The 14,839-nt window shown below is 44.1% G+C and overlaps 1 protein-coding gene across 1 annotated transcript in view; it reads left to right on the top strand.

Annotated features, from left to right (window-relative positions):
* Positions 1-3,039: 3,039 nt before the first annotated feature.
* Positions 3,040-14,839, top strand: part of LOC143280416 (uncharacterized) — a 35,033-nt gene continuing 23,233 nt past the window's right edge. The window contains exon 1 of the mRNA XM_076585053.1: positions 3,040-3,342. The gene's annotated coding sequence lies outside the window, so the exon portion shown is untranslated. The remainder of the gene's footprint in view (positions 3,343-14,839) is intronic.

The raw sequence follows: 14,839 nt of genomic DNA, 5'->3' as shown, positions 1-14,839 counted from the left end.
TTATGAATCATGTGTTTGGACTCCGCTATGCGAAAAACGGTGTCTTCGCTGCTGTTCCAATATCCACCTCACCAATGAACGTGGCCCAGAGTCATCAAATTCAGACCTGGAAGGAAAGCATTACCACAACTGGAACTGGAACATGCAGTGACCAGTGAAAACTTACAAGTAAAGAAACACAGTTTTACTAATGTTCTGTTCTTTCTGAAACGTGTCAAAAGGCTGTCAGAATTATGATTTTGGATCCTGCAAAGCGTTTCAGTCTTCCATGTGTTAAAAAAAGGGAGAAAAATGCACCGCATTTTGTGGTATAATTTTGGATCTAGCAACTCGAGACATTGGAAATTAAAAGTTTTGGTTGAACGTTCTGCTTGCAAGGAAAGAAAAAGAGAGAGACAGAGACAGAAAGACACAGACAGAGAGACACAGACAGAACAGAGAGACAGAACAGAGAGTCAGACACAGAGAGACTCACAGAGAGAGGGAGAGAGAGTGAGAGAGACAAACACACACACACACACACACACGAGAATCAAGAATCAAGAATATTTAATCCTTTCACCCCTTTCAGGGTATGGAGGATTACAGCAATAGTATTTGACACCAAAATTAAACATAAACAATTAAAATAACATAAGTATCAGAAACAGAATACAAACTATATGAAACACAACATAAATGATGATAGTATTTTCTGGTATTAAACTTCAGGATAGACCAGACCACGTTGCTCATCTTTGCAACATTACTTAAGTTTAACGAAATTGTCTTGGCTGCATGAAATAAATTACACAGAAAGCCTCTTCCAACAAGAAAAAATAAACAATCGTTGGCCTTTTTTTTTTCGCTGACGTTGTATTGCAACAGTCTCTTCCGAATCTTTCTTCAGCAGAATAAGTCTAAGTTTTTTTTAATCGTCTTAATTTTTTTTATAGTTACAAGTCCTACGTCATAACCAGGTAATACGTCATTTACTTAAATGAGGTCACATGAGTCATCATGTAAACATTTGTTGTCCTTTCGGCATCAATGATATGCAGTCGATGACTCCTTTGTGCAGCAGCTCACAACAACCTCCAGCAACACCTGAGACTACACAAAAGGACTATGCACACCCCAGCGCACAGCAACAAAGTGATTAACAGTATAATCGTTAACCTTTTTTGTTCGCGACTTGGCGAGTGTATCCTATTGTTAACAATGGTACAGTCATATAAGTTCATATATGCATAATATCTGCGTATTTTCCTTGCCTTCTAATCATATTACACATATATCTAATAATTTACACATACAATTTTCAGTCTGCGAGCCGCTAAGATTTTACTTTCATCACATGCGTTCTTCACTGTCCAGCAGATCACAAAGTTGGCTCGCATCACCACATGAAATCATTATGTATTTTAGTACATGCATTAAATGTCCAGCTAAAAGGGCATTACAGTACGTTATACTTATTTTTATATAAACATATTTTATATCATCAAACAAATAAACACTGCCATGAGATCCTTCAAAGACTGTGTCAACTGTTCCAAGTAGCAGTTATTTATAGTATCTTGTAACACATTTCTATCCGAAACAATCATGCTTAATTAGTCATCATCAGGAAAGACTCGTACATTGTCAGAACGTTTTAAACAACTTAATCCCTCCTGAACAGCTGATATGACAAATATTTACGATAAAATAATGGAATTTTTGTTGTTTTTTCCCAAATCACTGAAAATGCAATAAATAAGCACGGTATCCTGTCTGCCAGTCTTAGTGTCAACCAAAAACGACAGGCAATCCAATCGTGAAATATAATCAGTGAAATCTTCAAGATGAGTTCTGTTTTCCAGTTCACATGTATTCATAAAGAGAATCATAGATACAATGTTGCGGACACAGTCTGGTGCAATGGGCAGGGGACAGGTAAACAGGGCAGGTCTCCATCATGCAGGCTACCAGTTGACCAGGTGCTGCAAACCCAGGGCACTGAAGTCCAGCTTGTCAACCGCCAGCAGAAGCAGGTCGTCGGGCGTATCAAGGAAAACCACATTTGGTTCCGATGTCTGATCCGGTGCGTTCTTCAGCACGAAGCGGATCTTGCCCCCTGGTGTTGAAGAGACTGTCCACGTTTGCATTCTGTTTCGCGATGTGAAGCATTCTGCTCCTTAGAGGGGTCAGGTCATCGTTCACATATAACGGTCTTGTTGTTTGACGTCGTCTTAAGTTGTTTTCGTTATGACATGATGAGTGCTTTCGTTTTTCTTGACTTGAGTTTCACAATAACAGGACCACTTGAAGAGAAGCTTCTGTCACTGGTGTTGCTGTTTCTCAGATTTATGTTTTCGGGTCCCACTCTGTACACAGCCTCCATGTCCTCAGGTCTGATGTTGCACCCTGTTGCTTGAAAGACAATGATCACTTTCTCTTCAATGTTTCTGTTTGATGTTTCACTGAGACTACGATTTTGACAGTCTCACGTCTGCTGAGCTGGTCAGTCTTGCAGTGGTCAAGTTTGTATTGCAGAAACAGATTTTGCTGTTGCAGACGCTTAACTGACAATTCATGCTCTTTCATCAACTGGGTAACAACAGAAGATAAACTGTCCTTCAAGGTAGTTAGCAAAAATCTTCTGAATGATAGAGGACAAAACTGAAATCAAAAGTTCTGTGACACGTGAGGCAATTTCGTCATAGTCACTGACGTCATTATTTTTCTGGCTCTTCTTGCCTTTCCCTCCATTTCCACTGTCAAGCTTAGCACACCCTTCTCTATTTCTCCCCACAAATCAAGACACATACACACACACAAACACACACACACACACACACACACACACAGAGTCAGAGTCAGAGAGAGAAAATCTCACTTTTGCTGCCAGCAAATCACCATACAGAGCTCTGAGGACAACAGCAGCCAACAGCCGTAAGCGGCGCGCCCGCCGTTGCTAACCGTGCACAAGCCCCAAGAGCAGTGCTGCAATGCCGGGCACAACAAGACACTGGCTGAGGGATGTTGGCTGCCGTGCCCACTGTGGGATCTGGCAGGCAAGTGGTGTGCGCAGCAGATCAGAAACGACTGAATTCAAGTGATAGGGAAGAGAGGGGCGAGTTTGATAAGTGCCGCTGGTACCAGACTGGTGTTGGTTGTGAGGGAAGGAGAAGGAGGAGGAGGGGGAGAGAAAAATCGATGAAAACAGTTTAGGTTGGTGAAAGAGGGGGCACTGAAGTGGTACCGTGGTGGTGGTGGTGTTTGCAGCAAAACTTGTGGCGCCGTGTGCAGGTCAGAGTGTTGGGAATCCGTGTCGGCCAGCCAGCTGGAGTGAGGAACAGTATTGTTTGGGAGCATGGGGTAAGTTGGGATGAACCCGGTACGATCTGTTGGCAAACCTGGCCCCCACCGTGTCAGCGGTGCTGCTAGAGTGCGCTACACGTTTTTTGTTTTTGTTTTGCTTTGTTACAAGTTCAGTTTGTGCGTTACAATGACTGTCTTTGAAGCTTTTCAACACTTGCTTTTTTATTTGAGGAGGAGCAGTTTTTCAAGAGGTTTTGCATGAGCTGGTTAGTTTCAACATCGTAACAAAGTGTGTAAATCTCATATCTGGGTTTTCATGGAAGTGTGTGTGAAGTAATCTGGTTCATCACACAGCATAGCTACAGTGAAACGTGACGCCCACTGCTGCGTGTATGAAATAAATGCCAGGTCTTGCTTAGTTTTGCGCCGTTATTCTTGTAACTGGGCTGTAATGTAATTTTCAGGAAAAAAAAAACTGGTGTAAATCAACACTCGCGGAGTGTATGAACAAAGGGTGAATGTTGGATAAAAGTTGCAGTATATTCTTTCCTTTCCTCTCATCCAGTGTTATATTGATGACAAAATGTCCGAAAGGCCTCAGTATTTGTTTGAGGACATATTGAAGTGTTTCTGTGTGTGTACAGCACTGGTTGCTCAAGTCAGTTCAGAAACGACACGTTACCGGATCAACATCACAGGTTTCTTGGTGTCAGAGAGCTGCTCAGTGTATGTTCAGTCGTTCCGAGTCAAAAGAATTGTCAGAACCGCGAGAAAGTGTAGCTTTAATGAAGCCCCAGAAAAGCTGCCAGGCTTTTGGCACAACAAACGTATTCCGCGCACGTGTGTTTCAAAGTGGGGTCAAAGGAACGTGTAGATATCCTTCGCTTTTTACACAAAATGTTTAGTTTCAGTTTCAGTGTCTCAAAGAAGCGTCACTGCGTTCGGACAAATCCATTTAAGCTACACCACATCTCCAAGGCAGATTCCTGACCAGCAGCATAACCCAAACGAACTTAGTCAGGCCTTGAGTGTATGCATGTATATTGTGTACCTGTCAGTGTGGACGATTTCTTCTTGGTAGAAATGACGGGAGCGGGATTCGAACCCAGACCCTTGACACGAACTCTATTGACGGATGAGCGTCTTAACCATCCCGCCACCTTCTAAAGCTGGGGACAGAAGTGCGTGTCACGAAGCAAGCTGTAATTCCGAAGGGAGTGTGGCTGTCTTCAGACGTCATTAACCCGGGCGCGAGTCGTCGAAGGAAAAAAGATCACATCAGCTGGCTGACTGGGCAACAGATCAGGTTTTCACGGCACGTGCACTGGGAAAGTGCAGCTGAAATTCAATTCGTCCTATGTCCTTTACAGCCCTACGACCCTGGGCCATGTCGCGAATGAAAACAGGTTTGCAAAGAATAGATAGAAAGTAAACGATGAAACTGAAATTATTGCAAAAAGCAAATAAAAATTGAACGATGAAACTAAAATGTACATGATCCAGTTAACTGCCAGAAATTATCCGATTGCGTGATAATCGCTGTTGGTTCGCTCATAACAAAATATCCGTCAATCGATATGTGAGAAATAACTGGTTAGGCCGCTGATAATGCTTGATAGTGGTTGATAATGCTTACAGCAGATTTATACATGTGTTGGCAGTACTCGCGTGAAACATGTGTAGCTCAAATAAAGCTCAGGCGAGACTGTTGATGGCCAAGGAAATTATAGTCATTTGTAATCACAGGGACCTCAAATATATTGATAAATATATGCAAAACTGTTGCGATACTGAAGTTTTGAATATATCAAACTCAAACATATATGAGCTATGCTGTGCCTCATGTGTGTGTGTGTGTGTGTGTGTGTGTGTGTGTGTGTGTGTGTGAGCCAGTGCGTGTGTATGAGAAGAGATTCAATAATGAATAGGCGGGCGAAGCAGAGGTTGGTGAGAGAGAGAGAGAGAGAGAGAGAGAGAGAGAGAGAGAGAGAGGAAATTTACTCCTTATGATTAAAAGCGAATGCTTCATGCTGTACGTTTCCATCTGACAATGTGATCATTTGTGTGCCTTTATGTTCCGATGATTGAGTTTCTGTGTCTTAAAATCATTTTTATGTACGTGGTGTATAGACAGATGCAAAAAATATCTGTGAGGGTTTGACAAAGTGATATTGTATTGTATTGTATTGTTGTATTGTATTGTATTGTATTGCAATTACGTTTGTGGGAAAATTCAGTTTCAGTTAGGTAAAGCTCTAACTTATGAATAGTTGTGAAAAAAAAGTGCAGTTTCATTTTATTATGACACCTGCACTTATAATGTTTTCTGTTATAAACGCAGTTTCAGTTATAGGAAGCTCAACCATGAATATAATTATTGGTGTCTGTGTGAGAAAGTTCAGTTCTGAATTGTAGGAAGTTCAAACCAGTGCCTGTGTGCGAAAGAGCACTTTCAGTTTTATTTAATCTCAAACGTGTAATCATTGCCTTTGCCCGGATGTTGCACATGTGTGACGGGTAAAGGAGCATCTTCTGTTGATGGGAGCTTAACATAAATTTATTTTATGATTGGCAGGCCTGCCAACTCAGAACACTTAGTGCGTGAGAGAGAGGTCAAAAGTGTAAGGAATCCTGAAAGTGCATGAGAGATGTCGAACGTGTAACTTATCTTTGAAGTGTATGAGAGTGGTCAAAAGTGTAATTTATCTCTAAACTGCACAAGGGTGGTCAAAAGTGGAATATATCCTGAAATTGCATTAGAGTGGTCGAAAGTGTAACTTATCTTTAAAGTGCAAAAGGTAGGTCAAAAGTATAACTTATCTTTAAAATGCATAAGAGAGGTCAAATATGTAAATTATTTTTTGGAAGTGCATGACAGAGTTCAAAATTGTAACTTATCTTTAAAGTGCACGACACAGGTCAAACGTGTAACTTAATTTAAAGTGCATGAAGGAGGTCAAAAGTGTCGATAATTACGTCAAACACATCTGACATGAGAGTTCTACAGTTTTAGAGTTATGCATGCGTGTGAATGACTGGTGCGAAAGCGCTTTGATTTGTCTCTGCACAAGATTCAGCGCTATATAAATACCATTATTATTATTATTATTAGTTTGTCCCGTGTTTGTGACCCTAGGATCACGGACTGTTCTGGTTTCCATCTGGTGATTAACACAGAGAAGAAAGCAAGCAGGGCAGGGGGGGGGGGGGGGACTATAGAGAAATAGATCAAAAAAGGAAGAAAAAAAAAGAAAGAAAGGAAGCGAGGGAGAGGGTGGGGGGAGGTACATATATCAGCGCATGCTTTTAGGCTGATCATGCTGCGCAACACTTGCCCCGAATGGGGGACGAGATGTATGAGATGATGATACGGAGAGTGCTTCCAAAGCCGGACGGATGGAAGTGATAGAGTGGAGGTGAAAGTGGGGAACAGGAGGGGGGATGTGGTGGTGGAAGGTGGAGGTGGAGGATAGGAAGGGGGGTGGAGTTGGATGAGAGGAAGGGGGTTGGGGGATGACGGTGGGGGTGGAGGATAGGAAGGGGTGTGGGGGATGACGGTGGGGGGTGGTGGAGAGGAAGAGGGGTGGGGGATGACGGTGGGGTGGAGGAGAGGAATGGGGGGTTGGGGGATGACGGTGGGGGTGGAGGATAGGAAGAGGGGTGGGGATGACGGTGGGGGTGGAGGATAGGAAGAGGGGTGGGGGATGACGGTGGGGGTGGAGGAGAGGAATGGGGGGGTGGGGATGACGGTGGGGGTGGAGGAGAGGAAGAGGGGTGGGGATGACGGTGGGGTGGAGGAGAGGAAGGGGGGTGGGGGAGAGGAAGAGGGGTGGGGGATGACGGTGGGGGTGGAGGAGAGGAAGGGGGGTGGGGGGAGAGGAAGAGGGGTGGGGGATGACGGTGGGGGTGGAGGAGAGGAAGGGGGGTGGGGGTGAGGGATGACGGTAAGGGTGGAGGAGAGGAAGAGGGGTGGGGGATGACGGTGGGGGTGGAGGAGAGGAAGGGGGGTGGGGGTGGGGGATGACGGTGGGGGTGGAGGAGAGGAAGGGGGGTGGGGGTGAGGGATGACGGTAAGGGTGGAGGAGAGGAAGGGGGTGGGGGATGACGGTGGGGGTGGAGGAGAGGAAGAGGGGTGGGGGATGACGGTGGGGGTGGAGGATAGGAAGAGGGGTGGGGGATGACGGTGGGGGGTGGAGGAGAGGAAGGGGGTGGGGGATGACGGTGGGGGTGGAGGATAGGAAGAGGGGTGGGGGATGACGGTGGGGGTGGGGGAGAGGAAGAGGAGTGGGGGATGACGGTGGGGGGTGGGGGAGAGGAAGGGGGTGGGGGATGACAGTGGGGGTGGGGGAGAGGAAGGGGGTGGGGGATGACGGTGGGGGTGGAGGAGAGGAAGGGGGTGGGGGATGACGGTGGGGGTGGGGATAGGAAGGGGGGTGGAGGTGGTGGTGGAGGATAGGACGAGGGGTGGCGGTGGGGGATGACGGTGGGCGTGGGGGATAGGAAGGGGGTGGGGGATATCCACAGACGCACTGATTCTTGCGAACGGGGAGGTTCTGTTTGATGATGAATGTTTATCACTGACGACCTTTCTTTGCCGACACTCAAGAACCCATGGGAAATGTGTGTGGGTGTTTGCCGATGTGTGTGTGTGTGTGTGTGTGTGTGTGTGTGTGTGTGTGTGTGTGTGTGTGTGAATTTCGTACAGAAAAAGCAACATGCTTTATTTTAAGCACTAAGAACAATTCTTTATCAATGTATATACCCCCACTGATATGTAAATGCAGAACTATTTATACACATCCCAACTCCACGCGAAAGATCTGTCTCTCTACACAACCTTCATTTATCCACTTGCAGAGGTGAAAGGAATGATATCCTCAGAATCGTTTTCTAAACGGACATGGCAGCACAGGCAGTAGATAGCCAGCTGAGCCTGAAAATAACCCGGGGTTTTTTTTGTTTGTGTGTAGGTTTTTGTTGGTTTTATTTTGGGTTTTTTATGCCTGAGGTGAAAGATAGCCTGAGCTTTTTTTTATTATTATTTTTTTATTATTATTTTTTTTAAAGACAGCTGCGTTGATGCCGAAGCAAGTATCAGATGGTGCAGCAGGTCAGTGTCTTGCACTGTGCTAATCAGAGCGGGGTGTCTAGGAGGAGGTTCCATCAACAAGTACGGCCAATCGCATGGCAACAAGGCGATGCCAGAACTCAGTGACAGTATACCCTGTCTGTCTGTCTGCTTGCCTGTCTGTCTGTCTGTCTGTCTGTCTGTGTGGTCTGTGTGCTTCGATCTGTGTGTCTGAGGTTTGTTTGTCTTGTCAGTCAGTGCATCTCTTTGTTTGTCTTGTCAGTCAGTGCATCTCTTTGTTTGTCTTGTCAGTCAGTGCGTCTCTTTGTTTGTCTTGTCAGTCAGTGCATCTCTTTGTTTGTCTTGTCAGTCAGTGCGTCTCTTTGTCTTGTCAGTCAGTGCATCTCTTTGTTTGTCTTGTCAGTCAGTGCGTCTCTGTCAGTCAGTTCCTCTCTTTGTTTGTCTTGTCAGTCAGTGCGTCTCTGTCAGTCAGTTCCTCTCTTTGTTTGTCTTGTCAGTCAGTGCGTCTCTTTGTCTTGTCAGTCAGTGCGTCTCTTTGTCAGTCAGTGCGTCTCTTTGTTTGTCTTGTCAGTCAGTGCGTCTCTTTGTCTTTCTCTTGGTGTCTGCCTTGTGGTTTTGTCTGCATCTCTTTGTCTGTCTGTCCATCAGTGTGTCTACCTCATGTCTATGCCCGTCTCTCTCTCTCTCTCTCTCCCTCCCTCTCTCTCTCTCTCTCTCCGCCTTCACCTCCTCTCTCTCTCCCTCTCTCTCTCTTCGCCTTCTCCTCCCCCCTCTCTCTCCCTCCCCCCTCTCTCTCTCCGCCTTCACCTCCTCTCTCTCTCCCTCCCTCTCTCTCTCTTCGCCTTCTCCTTCTCCTCTCTCTCTCTCTCTCTCTCTCTCTCTCTCTCTCTCTCCGCCTTCTCCTTCTCTCTCTCTCTCTCTCTCTCTCTCTCTCTCTCTCTCTCTCCGCCTTCTCCTCCTCCTCTCTCTCTCCCGCCTTCTCTTCTCTCTCTCTGTGTCTCTCTCCATCTCTCTCTCTCCGTCTTCGCCTCCACCACCTTCCTGGGATGCCGGAGGTATTTCAGGATGAACAGCATACCTACCTTTTGGAAATTCTGTGCAGATTAGTTCACCAAATAATTCTGTAAACCAGTGTAGCCTTGTGCATTAAAGCCTGAACCGGACTATAAATGGCGGGCGATTTGAATCAAGCCAGTTTCTCACCAGAGTCTGACACTGTGACGTCGGTGAAGGTTTATTCAAAATAAAAGCCTAATAAAGCTACGGTTTGGCTTCATTTATGGCAGAGAGCGAGATTTGCCTAGCAGCTTCCAATCTAGACCTGAATTGACTTTGGAAAGTACAAAATGTGTCAGCTACACATAATACAAAATTTGAATGCAGAGAAAAGGGGCGGAGCTAGAGCCGTTTGTGTTTGCGCTAGACGTGTCTGTCAGATAAAAATAGCACCAGCACGTGGTACTGTCCGGTGAGAATTGGAAAGCATGCAGACAGCCCCTCGACGATGGCAACCGTAAACGACCACATTGTTTGTAAAACATGCAAACGGAGAGAAATATGACGATCTACTAACCTACCGGACACGTGCTCGCGCTTTTTATAGATAAACTCCGCCCCTTTCCCTTTTATGGATAGGCTCTAGTGCGCATGCGCAACCGAAACCTTGCTCTCGGGAGTTAAGACTTTAAGATAACTTTCGCAGTTTCCCAAGCAAGAATGATAATGAAAAACGGATTGACCAATGCGTAAGTCCTCACATTGTTGGAATTTAGATATGTTTGTTGCATTGATAAAAGCGAGTGTTTTCTTTTGCCTTACACGAAAAACTATTCTTTTGAGCCTTGGCCAAAGGAATGATTCAGCGCTTATAGCTGTTAGAGGTGTTTGATTGGCTAAGAGCGGGCCAGACTAAGAGGGGCGTCTTTTCACTGTTAGCCGCGCGAAATTTGGCCAAACAGAGCAAACCATAGGCCTAGTTTGCATCAGTTTGACATGGTACAGTATATGACACCAAACATGGAGTATAATACAAACTCCTCCTTTTTGGCGTCTAAGAACAGCCTGAAGCCCACTGTGACGATTTTGAGTATTTGAAAAGTTCAATAATTTCAGCCAAATGTTTGTGATAAACGCTGGTTTAGGGTAGTGAAAATTTCAACAGAATTTCAGAGTCGTGCATGTGTTCAGATTCACTATTTGTAACCGAAGTTTGGCGTCATGAACACATTCAAAGTCGATGTAATTGCGACTACCTTTTAAAACCATGCACGGGTTCAAAGTGGCTAAAAATTTCGTCTGAATTTAGATATAATTGTAACTACCTTCTAAAACCATGCTTGGAGTCAAAGTGGCTAAATATTTCAACTGAATTTAGCTATAATTGTAACTATCTTTTAAAGCCATGCATGATTCAGAGTGGTTAAAATTTTCAACCGAATTTAGATATGATTGCGCTAGTTTTTAAAGCCATGCATGATTCAAAGTGGCTCAAATTTCAACAGAATTTTTTAAGTGATTCATCAACATGTAGCACAGCTGGTCTACAATTTCAACCGAATTTTTATAGTAATACAGCAATAACGGAGTTTTACTCCAACAGATATTGGTCCGTTATAGTTTCAATACAATTCTGAAGTCTCGTTGGTTCAAGTCTTGTAATGGACTTATAATCCGCCACGTGAAAAATGTTTATGTGCACCATATACATTGAGCACCCTCTCCAACACACTGACCAGCATGCATTGAGAAGTGTAATACAGGTTCCCCCCGACGTGTCCATTATTGATTAGCCAGCCATCAGCCGTCGGTCAGTTTGTTAATTAATCAATTTGCTAAGGAGTTAGCCGATTTTCTAGCTCGTTCGTCCGTTGGCCGTTTATTGATTAGCAAGTACATGCATAGAGAATGTCGGCTAGCCAAGCATAGCATCCCGACTCGATTCGTTGGCATGTTGAAGATCAATGATTACAGACAGTTGATCTGAGTGTTGTGTTTTTTGTGTGTGCAAAGAACACCACAACATGACTGTCATCCTATTAAATCGTTTACATAAAAGGAGCACGCATTTATGTTTGAAAACACGGTGTAATTTTGTGTTGTATTGTGTTAATTTAGTAGTTGCTTATTTCATTCATTAGTTTGCTTTGTATTTCGGGCTTATATATATATATATATATATATATATATATATATATATATATATATATATATATATATATATATATATATATATAATCTTTCTGTTTAAATATATACTTATTTTCTCATTATTTTCCTCCAGTTATCTCCTGGCTTGAGCCAGTAGGCCAGTCAGTACCAATCCCTGCCCACACCCAGCACACAACCTCAGCACTTACTTGAAAAGCCGGCTGGGAAACAGACAAGTGTCGATGGAGGACAAAAATCAATACGTACTTTTTTCTTCTTTTTTTTTTTTTTTTTTTTTTGCGTAGCGGTCTTCAAGGTTTTCTGTCCTCCACGACAGAACCACTTTCCTCCCCTCCGTGCTGTCTGCCCCAATCGTCCATGTTGAATTGAAATGGAGAGAGAAAGGAAGAAAATCGTTTGTGTGCTGTTGGTCCAGCGAATGGACCTTGACAGGTTTTGTCAACAACTCCCCGGGACTGATCGTTCGCCGGTCATTCGGTCAGGCACGGATCGATACTTACTTTACTTGCCTAGTCACTGTTTAGTCAATGCTTAACCGACCTAGTCACTGCTTCATCAGTGCTTAACCGACCTAGTCACTGCTTCATCAGTGCTTAACCGACCTAGTCACTGCTTAGTCAGTGCTTAACCGACCTAGTCACTGCTTCATCAGTGCTTAACCGACCTAGTCACTGCTTAGTCAGTGCTTAACCGACCTAGTCACTGCTTCATCAGTGCTTAACCGACCTAGTCACTGCTTCATCAGTGCTAAACCGACCTAGTCACTGCTTAGTCAATGCTTAACCGACCTAGTCACTGCTTCATCAATGCTTAACCGACCTAGTCACTGCTTCATCACTGCTTAACCGACCTAGTCACTGCTTTGTCAATGCTTAACCGACCTAGTCACTGCTTCATCACTGCTTAACCGACCTAGTCACTGCTTCATCACTGCTTAACCGACCTAGTCACTGCTTCATCAGTGCTAAACCGACCTAGTCACAGCTTCATCAATGCTTAACCGACCTAGTCACAGCTTCATCAGTGCTTAACCGACCTAGTCACTGCTTAATGCTTAACCGACCTAGTCACAGCTTCATCAGTGCTTAACCGACCTAGTCACTGCTTAATGCTTAACCGACCTAGTCACTGCTTAGTCAATGCTTAACCGACCTAGTCACAGCTTCATTAATGCTTAACCGACCTAGTCACTGCTTAGTCAAGGCTTAATCGACCTAGTCACTGCTTCATCAGTGCTTAACCGACCTAGTCACTGCTTCATCACTGCTTAACCGACCTAGTCACTGCTTCATCAGTGCTTAACCGACCTAGTCACTGCTTCATCAATGCTTAACCGACCTAGTCACAGCTTCATCAGTGCTTAACCGACCTAGTCACTGCTTCATTAATGCTTAACCGACCTAGTCACTGCTTCATCAATGCTTAACCGACCTAGTCACAGCTTCATTAATGCTTAACCGACCTAGTCACTGCTTAGTCAAGGCTTAATCGACCTTGTCACTGCTTAGTCAATGCTTAACCGACCTAGTGACTGCTTCAATGCTTAACCGACCTAGTTTAGTCAATGCTTAACCGACCTAGTCACTGCTTCAGTGCTTAACCGACCTAGTCACAGCTTCATCAGTGCTAAACCGACCTAGTCACTGCTTAGTCAATGCTTAACCGACCTAGTCACAGCTTCATCAGTGCTTAACCGACCTAGTCACTGCTTCATCAATGCTTAACCGACCTAGTCACTGCTTCATCAATGCTTAACCGACCTAGTCACTGCTTAGTCAGTGCTTAACCGACCTAGTCACTGCTTCATCAATGCTTAACCGACCTAGTCACTGCTTAGTCAGTGTTTAACCGACCTAGTCACTGCTTCATCAGTGCTTAACCGACCTAGTCACAGCTTCATCAATGCTAAACCGACCTAGTCACTGCTTTGTCAATGCTTAACCGACCTAGTCACTGCTTCATCAATGCTTAACCGACCTAGTCACTGCTTAGTCAGTGCTTAACCGACCTAGTCACTGCTTCATCAATGCTTAACCGACCTAGTCACTGCTTAGTCAGTGTTTAACCGACCTAGTCACTGCTTAGTCAATGCTTAACCGACCTAGTGACTGCTTCAATGCTTAACCGACCTAGTTTAGTCAATGCTTAACCGACCTAGTCACTGCTTCAGTGCTTAACCGACCTAGTCACTGCTTAATCAATTCTTAACCAAGATCTGCCAAAACCATATCAGAGCCATTGACGTGAGACAAGAAACTTTCATGATTTCTGCAGCGAGAAACAGATATTTATGAAAACAAACACGTCTAGTGATGCAGAAATGGTTGCCCGGCTGACACAGCACTCCAGTTGGAATGGGAAGATTGCGGGTTCGACTCTCGTAAGAACCAGATTTTTTTTTTTTTTTTTTTTTTTTTTTTTTACTTCAGTGTCCCACAGACTTTGAATAGTGGTCTGGATGCTGGTCTTTCGGATGAGACGATAAGCCGAGGTCCCCTGTGCAGTATGCAATTAAAACGTGCATTACAGAACCCTGGGCAATACGAGAGGTCACCGAAGCCGATTTCTGGAGAAGAAAATCTGCTCTGACTGGTAAAAAGTGAAGAAAAGAAAAGAAAATAGAAAAGAAAAAAAAGGTGGCACTAGCTCAGTATAACATATCCTACATACAATACCATACCATACCACCCATACTATACCATACCATACCACACCATACCATTCCATACTATACCATACCAGACCACACCATACCATATCTTACCACACTATACTATACCATACCACACCATACCATACCATACCATACCACACCACACCATACCATATCTTACCACACTATACTATACCACACCACACCATACCATACCACACCATATCATACCACACCACACCATACCACACCACACCATAGCATACCATACCACACCATACCACACCATACAATACCACACTACAGTACGTTCATATCCGTACCCTACAATACCTCACGTAATCAGCGACATACATTCAATCACGCTTTTAAAACAAATCAATAATCAAAGGTGGTGCCAGTCTTTCAACTTAATCGATCAAACTCTAGATTAAATAGAATGCTTCAAAGATCAATGGGTTACTGTTATTATTCAAGCATTTCTATTGTATTTATTTTGATTTTTTTTTTCCTGTACGTCAGACATCATCAGTCTACACAAGAAATGACACGCACGTTGTTGTTTTTCTTCTTGTTTTTTTTTCTTTTGTTTTGTTTTCTTTCCTTTTTCCCCCTTTTTCATTTCTTTTTTTCCTTTTTTTTCT

The sequence above is a fragment of the Babylonia areolata genome, chromosome 3 (assembly GCF_041734735.1).
Source record: "Babylonia areolata isolate BAREFJ2019XMU chromosome 3, ASM4173473v1, whole genome shotgun sequence".
Classification (NCBI taxonomy): Eukaryota; Metazoa; Mollusca; class Gastropoda; order Neogastropoda; family Buccinidae; genus Babylonia; species Babylonia areolata.
This window is presented reverse-complemented; position numbering and strand designations above follow the sequence as displayed.